General features: G+C 48.6%; 1 annotated feature.

The window, feature by feature from the left end:
- Positions 258-2,514: an enhancer, noted in NCBI's record as "VISTA enhancer mm1298". NCBI's record gives its function as "enhancer in: forebrain[3/11] | eye[5/11] | heart[5/11] | facial mesenchyme[5/11]" and the evidence as "EXISTENCE:transgenic organism evidence [ECO:0001131][PMID:17130149]".

Genomic DNA, 7,101 nt, shown 5'->3' on the forward strand with positions numbered 1-7,101 from the left:
GAGATGTGTCTGGCTATTTGAAGCCTCTGAAGCAAAAACTGCAAAGTCCTACTATGTGCATCTTGCTTTGGCAACCATGGTCTTATTGCTTTTCATACACAGAACCTTAGTCTGTCTCTTGACCCATCCCACAGATGCTTGTAGGCTAGATTCTCTGTGAACTGTCTAGCTTGCATGCTCGGCTCAATGCCTGGTTTCCAACAAGCACTGGAGCTGCTAACAGGCTATGTCCTGATGCCTGCCACTGCCCTTGAGCACCAAGTCTGTGCTCACTGGACTGGTCCTGGTACTCATGGTCTCTGACAGTTCTCAGAAATCCAATTTTCTGCTTTGACCCAGGGTCAGAGACACCGGTCAATAAGCAAGGAGCGTGTTCATCAAAAAATTGCCTTAAATAAGAATGTAAACAGAAAGGTCACTACAAGGGAAATACCACATACAGAGAATGGGGAGCTGAAGAAACAGCTGTTAGTCCAGGAGACTCCGAAAAACAGATTAGGCAGATAGAGGGGCGTGGCCTGGCATCCAGGACCCGCTGATAGACTTAGAGACCCTGAGCATGTGGTATACTCCCCTGCAGACTTAAAAGGCTTGGTGTCTGGTGGGGATCCTTTAAGTCCGAGCCTCTCCACCTATGTGTTGTGATCTCTTTGGGCACTCAGAGTGGGGAAGGGGGTATTGAATGATTCTTTCACAAGGGTTGCCTAAGCCGATTGGAAAAGGCAGATATGTACATTACAATTCACAACAGAAGCAAAATTACAGTTGTAAAGTGGCATCAAAACCTGAGATTAAAGGGTCAAGCATTGGGAAGGTTGAGAACCACTGCTCTAAGTCAACACTGTATCCCAGCTCCATTGCCCACCATGGCTAAGGGCAGCACCACGGACAGTCTCCCTGTGGCCTGGGAGGTTGTATTCACATGCCCGCGGCCTCCGCAGACCCCCAGCACCGGCACTGCCAAGTTTTGAGTAGAGCCAGAGTTTCAGTCATAACTATCTCCGAAGGTCAGCCAGCTCAGCCTGGAAAATTCCTGAGTGACAGCATCACCACATTCCAACACGGCTTCAGTTTCTCCAGCGGTTTCTTTGGGGAAAGCCTAATTGAAACCATGCGAAGCCATACAGGCGCTCTGTCTTAAAGGTGCAGGAAACATGAAGAGAGACACTGGATAATGAATTGACTCTAGGGGGAGGTACATGTATGCTCACTAATGTGAGGGCCAGATTGATGTTGGGTATCTTTCTCCACTTTTTTTTTTCTTTTTGGAAACAGGACTGCTTGCTGAGCCTGGGGCTCACTGATTGGCTAGGCTAACTAGCCAGCAAACTGATGAAGAGGGGTCCCCCTGTTCCTGTGTTGCCACCCCACCCAGGGCCCCCACACCTGAACTATCCGTGGCTTCTGGGAATCTGAACTCAGGTCCTCAGGATGGCACTGCAGACACTGTACTCACTGAGCCATCATCCCAGCCCCTATGATGACTATTCTCTTAGAGCCCGCTATGCTTCAAGTGGTATCCAACCCCCCTTTTCCTTCTCCTGGACAGACGAGTGTCTGCAGTCCTGTTGTTATCCATCCCTTTCCGGCTGAGACACTGAGTACACATTTTAAAGTTTAAGAAACATCGAATAATCGAAAGATCCTGTCCATCAGGAATATTGGTTACACACAACAGGAAACCGGAGTGGATGGCTTTAAATGGAGGGAATTAAGCTTCCATCTCTTAATAGCTTAACGATGTCATCAGAGCCCAACTGTCAGAATTCTGCATCCTTGGCTTCTCTGGGTTTCCTCTCGGGATCATTCCTAGAGCACCTCCTGCTCCCACTGTAGGATGGCAGCTTAACCCAGTGGAAAAAGAGTCTCTGTCTCCCCGAAGCCACAAGTCTCCATGCACCTCACTGGCCCTTTATGTGTCATGGGCCTTTCTCTGTGTCAGTGAGAGGAGCTGAAGGAAAAAGAGCTAGTAGCCTCGGCCACTTGACAAAGGGTTAGTCCAGCCCTCCTGAGAGCAGGAGATGGATCCCAGAGAAACTGGGACGAGGCTGTGGCGCCTTCCGGGTCGGCACCGCAAAGATCATGCATTTGAGGGATGTAAACAGAGGTAAGATGTGGAGAGGTCGTCAGGTACAAAGATGAGACTCCTTACCTAGAAGAGTTCTCGGGTCAGATACTGTGACCTCAGAGAGCCCTCTCAGTGTGAAGACACAGCAGGACACGACAGGACAATGAGACAGAAGATGCTAATGCAAATAACCGGGATGGGAAAATGGATTTTTCTAAACAATGATGTAAAAAGGATGTGGTCACCAAGATCAAGGAGAGTCAATTGCTAGCAACGGTAGCCAGTTCAGGTTCAATAGACAACTACAAACTGATGGCAGGTTCACAGGCTGGGAGGGAAACCTGACGGAGTTCTCCAAAGGAGCAGACCTGAGTCAACTCTGGAGTTCTAGGGTAGGAGCAACAGAAGGCACAGAGGACTGCGCCTTCAAGCACTGTCAGAGTGGGTCTGTCCCTGCATCTAGTTACCCAGCCAGAAGGATAAGATTATTCTTCTTCTTCTTCTGATTCTTCTGATTCTTCTTCTTCTTCTTCTTCTTCTTCTTCTTCTTCTTCTTCTTCTTCTTCTTCTTCTTCTTCTTCTTCTTCTCCTCCTCCTCCTCCTCCTCCTCCTCCTCCTCCTCCTTCTCCTCCTCCTCCTCCTTTTCTTTTCTCTCTCTCTCGCTCTCTCTTTTACATATTTGTGCACTCACTATGTATGCTGTGTATGAAGGTCAAGGGTATTGGGTGTCTTCCTCTATCACACCCCAATTGCTTGGGAGAGTTCTCGTGTCATTTTGTTTTGTTTTGGTTTGGTTTGGTTGGTTTAGATAAGATCCCTCACTGAACCTTGAGCTCACTCTTTCAACTAAACTGGATGGACAATGAGCCTTGGGGACCTCTGCACCCCAGCTCTGGAATTACAGATATACACCATCCTACCTAGAGTTTTTTTAACCTTAATTCCAGAGAGGCAAACTCAGTTCCTCACGTCTGTGTGGGAAGTATTTCCCCACTGAACTGTCCCAAGTCCAGGAGAAGCCATCTTGATTCACAGGTCTACAAAGGAACCACTCAGCTGACAGAAGTTCCCTAAGCCAAGGTCAAGATGCTTTCTCTTAAAATGCAGAGAGGATGTATAAGAGCAACAGGCCATGGTCCCAGCCTTCAAAAACGGATTATGGCTGTAAATCACAACTGACCATTGGCCACCCGGCTCCAGTCAGAGCCTGTAGTCTCCACCTTTTGTTGGGTTGTTTAGAAAGGCCCAGAGAAGCAGGGCCTCCCCCTCATCCTTATATACTCAGGAGCCAGTCTCAGACACACCAGGGCCAGCCTGTATAATCCTCATTAGGCCTCTGTGTGCGACAGTGAAAACCACAGAGCCAGCCTGGAGAGCACACACTGCAGGCAGTGGGACACCATGCAGAGGTTAAAAGAGGCACACACGGAGCTTTAAGTGTCCTTGCGAAATATGGCCTCTTTAGTGCATGCGTAGTGCGATGTATTTTATGCCTAAAACATTTAAAGCCAAGTCGAAGGAATCTATGCTCGTTGTCTCCTCTGAATGACTTCTCTCCATTGTGAGTCATGCATGCGTCTTCAGATAGCTTCACAGTGTGGGTTCTCCCTGTCTCTGTCTCTCTGTCCCTCTGTCTCTGTTCTCTCTCTTTCACGCACACACAAACGCACGCACGCACACACTGCTAAGCAGGCTTCTGCTTGCCCCGTTTTTCTGAATTCTTTTGGAGTTTGGTTTGGTTTGGTTTGGTTTGGGCAAGGTTATTGGGGAACTATCTCTCCTCCCAGCAGCATTCCACACATCGTGATTTGTCCATTGATTGTGTCAGAGCTAGAGAAGGAGCTGTCAGCACAGCTGTCTCCCCGCAGGGACCTGGACTTCCTCCAGCTGCACAAAACAGGGATAACAACTGTCACATGCAAGCCTGAGATGACAGCCAAGAGGAACCACAGCCTGGAATGGATGGGAGAGGCAGGTGTGTCCAGAGGGAAGTGAAACCTGGCTGGCACGTCTGCCTGGAGAAGCCTTTGTCCTCCTGTCAAGGCTGCTGAGGCGTGTAGCTACCTGTTCCCTCCAGCCACAGTGGACCTGGAACCCAGCAGCAAATAGACCATTCTCGTTGATATTCTTACTTCGTTTTATAACTGCCCCATCTCCCAGGCTGCACAGCCGACATCTAATTTATTCGTCTGTTGCTATGGTAAACAAAAGCAGCTTAAGGAGGAAATGGTCCGGGGCACAGACCATCATGGTGGGGAAGTCCAGAAGGCAGGGGTTTGAAGCACTTGGCCATATCACATCCACAATCAAGGACAGAGATTCATCAAAGCGATTCTGGGTCCTCTCGAGTTCACACCCAATGTGGGAAGCCGCCCTCACATTTGCCATTATAAGATGGCGCTGACAGCTGTGTTCTAAGTAGTAAACATAATCTGCACACGTGCAGGGGCAGTTTTCCCGCCATGTGTTCTGCCTTTCCCGTGATGACAACTGGGCCGATGGGCTGCAGCCAATCAGGGAGTAATACGTCCTAGGCGGAGGATAATTCTCCTTAAAAGAGACGGGGTTTTGCCATTCTTTTTCTCTCTCTTGTGCTTTCTTTTTCTCTCTCTTGTTCTTGCTTTTTCTCTCTCTTGCTTTCTTGTTCTTTCTCTTGCTTTCTTGTTCTTGTTCTTTTTCCTGCTCTCTTGCTCTCTTGCGCTCTTGCTCTCTTGCTCCTGAAGATGTAAGCAATAAAGCTTTTGCCGCAGAAGATTCCGGTTTGTTGCGTTCTTCCTGGCCGGTCGCGAGAACGCGTGTAAGAACCCAATACCAGCCTTCACACCTCCGTTAACCTGACACCCAAATCCATCAGTTTTAAGCCATAGCCTTTCACCTCTTCTCCCCATTGGCTCAGAACCATGTTGTAACACAACTTGCATTTAGTCTGATTTTAAAGTCCCCGTAGACTTTAATGATGCTTTAAAAGTTTAAAATTTCTTGACCGTAAACTATGAAATAATTTTTTAAAAGCTACATGCTTTCAGTATATAATGACAGGGTGAACACTCCTATCCTAGAAAGAAAGAATACAGACATAGCAGGGAGAAACTGGACCAAATTACAGTAAGAAAAGCATTATATCCTTCAGGTCTGTGTCTGGCATTTAGGGCTTACGATGAAATCAGCTGGGCTCCGAAAGACTTAGGTAGCCTCACCCCTTTGAATCTACTCCTGAGGTGCACATGGACTCTTTCCTGTACTGGCTTTACACTGTGCCCACAGCTCACACTATGCCCACAGCTCACACTATGCCCACAGCTCACACTATGCCCACAGCTCACACTATGCCCACAGCTCACACTGTGCCCACAGCTCCCTGTGGTTGGCATTCCACAGCCTTGGCATCTCCAATATCGTCTCCACTGCAATTTGGGATTCACCATCACGGCTTCACAGAGTGGCCTCTTATCACCTCCTTCCTGGGACTCAGACCTTCCCACATACTGCCTGGGCTCAGAAGGACAAAGGCTCTCCATGACTCCCCTAATCTTGTGTCTCCCATGCTTGTAGAACCAGAACCACGTGGACGACCTTGAGGTGTAGCCTGGCCACCTTGGGCCCCACTGATATCAGCCTCTGTGTACTGACCCCGGGGATACACTTCCCTAGACAATTGCCCTTGGGGAATACTGAACCCTCCTGGCTAGGTTTCTAGTGCAAAAGGAATTTTTTTTTTTTTTTTTTTTTTTTTGGTAACAACATGAGGCATCTGATGGGTGATGCTTTGCTCGCAGGACATTTCCCTCTTGTCTGGGTGCAGTACAAAAGGCTTCACTTCCGTGTGGTTTCACTTTAACAGCTACACCTGCTTCTTCGGCACCGGGCCTGGATGCCCTCCCATCATGAAATTTCCTCTTCTAAACAAATAATTCCATTATCTTTTAATTCACCTTCACACAAATACCATGGTATGGGCAGAATGAAACCACGGCTATCAGCTGAAAGTATCTTTGTTCCTCAGCCAAACGGAGCCCAGGATAACAAGTGCAGGAGCCAGACACTGAGTCACAGAGCCTGCTACCACCCGCCACTCTCCAACTTCAAAAGTGATCTCCGTCACTTCTTCTGTATTGCGCGTCTTACAATGGAGTCCCAGGTCCAGCTGGTATGGACTGCGAGGCACAAAGAAAGCAAATCCGAAGGGCTGGTGGCTGCCGGCTCTTTTCCAGGCATCATTTTGGCCATATGTGTAACTGTGTCGGATTCCCCCGACGCAACCGGCATGACCCATTGGGTGTGTGCATCCGAGTCAGGAACATGTAACTACAAACACGGTGACATCCTTGGACTCAAATAGCATGCCTGGTGGCTGGTAACCCCTCGACAGGAAGCATAGCAGTTTCTTTCTCTTTTCATCTCTCCTCTCCAAACATCTAAAGTTTTAAGCTCTGGCCCTGACACTCGGTGTCTCAAGCACTCTTCCCGAAGCCCACACCCACATCCACCCCCCATTCACAGATGTCTCTGCTACGCCTGCCTGCTCTTGGCCTTCTAACTCAGAGAGCGCAGCCTTCTGTCTCCCTTGCCCGCCTCCCTCTTGCCAGCAGCTGCCGAGATCCTGAGCCTGTTGCTCTCTCTCTCAACTTTCAATAAAGTCATCCTTTAAGTTCCCCGAGGAATCCATTTTTCAATGCTTTGATCTATAGAAACAAGAACCTGTCTCCCTGGGTCACAAGGTCCACACTCAGGAGGATGGAGCTCATGCGAGGACAGGGTGCCAGGAGGAAGGAATCTCCGGGAGTCCCTCTGGAGTGGCCCACCACCCTGTCCCTGTTTCATTTTAAAGAGCTGTTAGACCACATTATGAGTAATTGACAGACAGCACGTTCCTCCAGGCCCATATTTTAGGAAGAAGCTCCTGAAAATAGCCCCGTTCACACCACGGCTGTGAAAAGGAAAAAAAAAATTCTTTTGCTTTGCTGGCCTCCAATTCAGGGAAAGTGTGAGATTCTGAGAGAAGCGTCCTCCAGATTTTAGCTGAATTATGTCTT

This window comes from Mus musculus, chromosome 2 (genome assembly GCF_000001635.26).
Source record: "Mus musculus strain C57BL/6J chromosome 2, GRCm38.p6 C57BL/6J".
Classification (NCBI taxonomy): domain Eukaryota; kingdom Metazoa; phylum Chordata; class Mammalia; order Rodentia; family Muridae; genus Mus; species Mus musculus.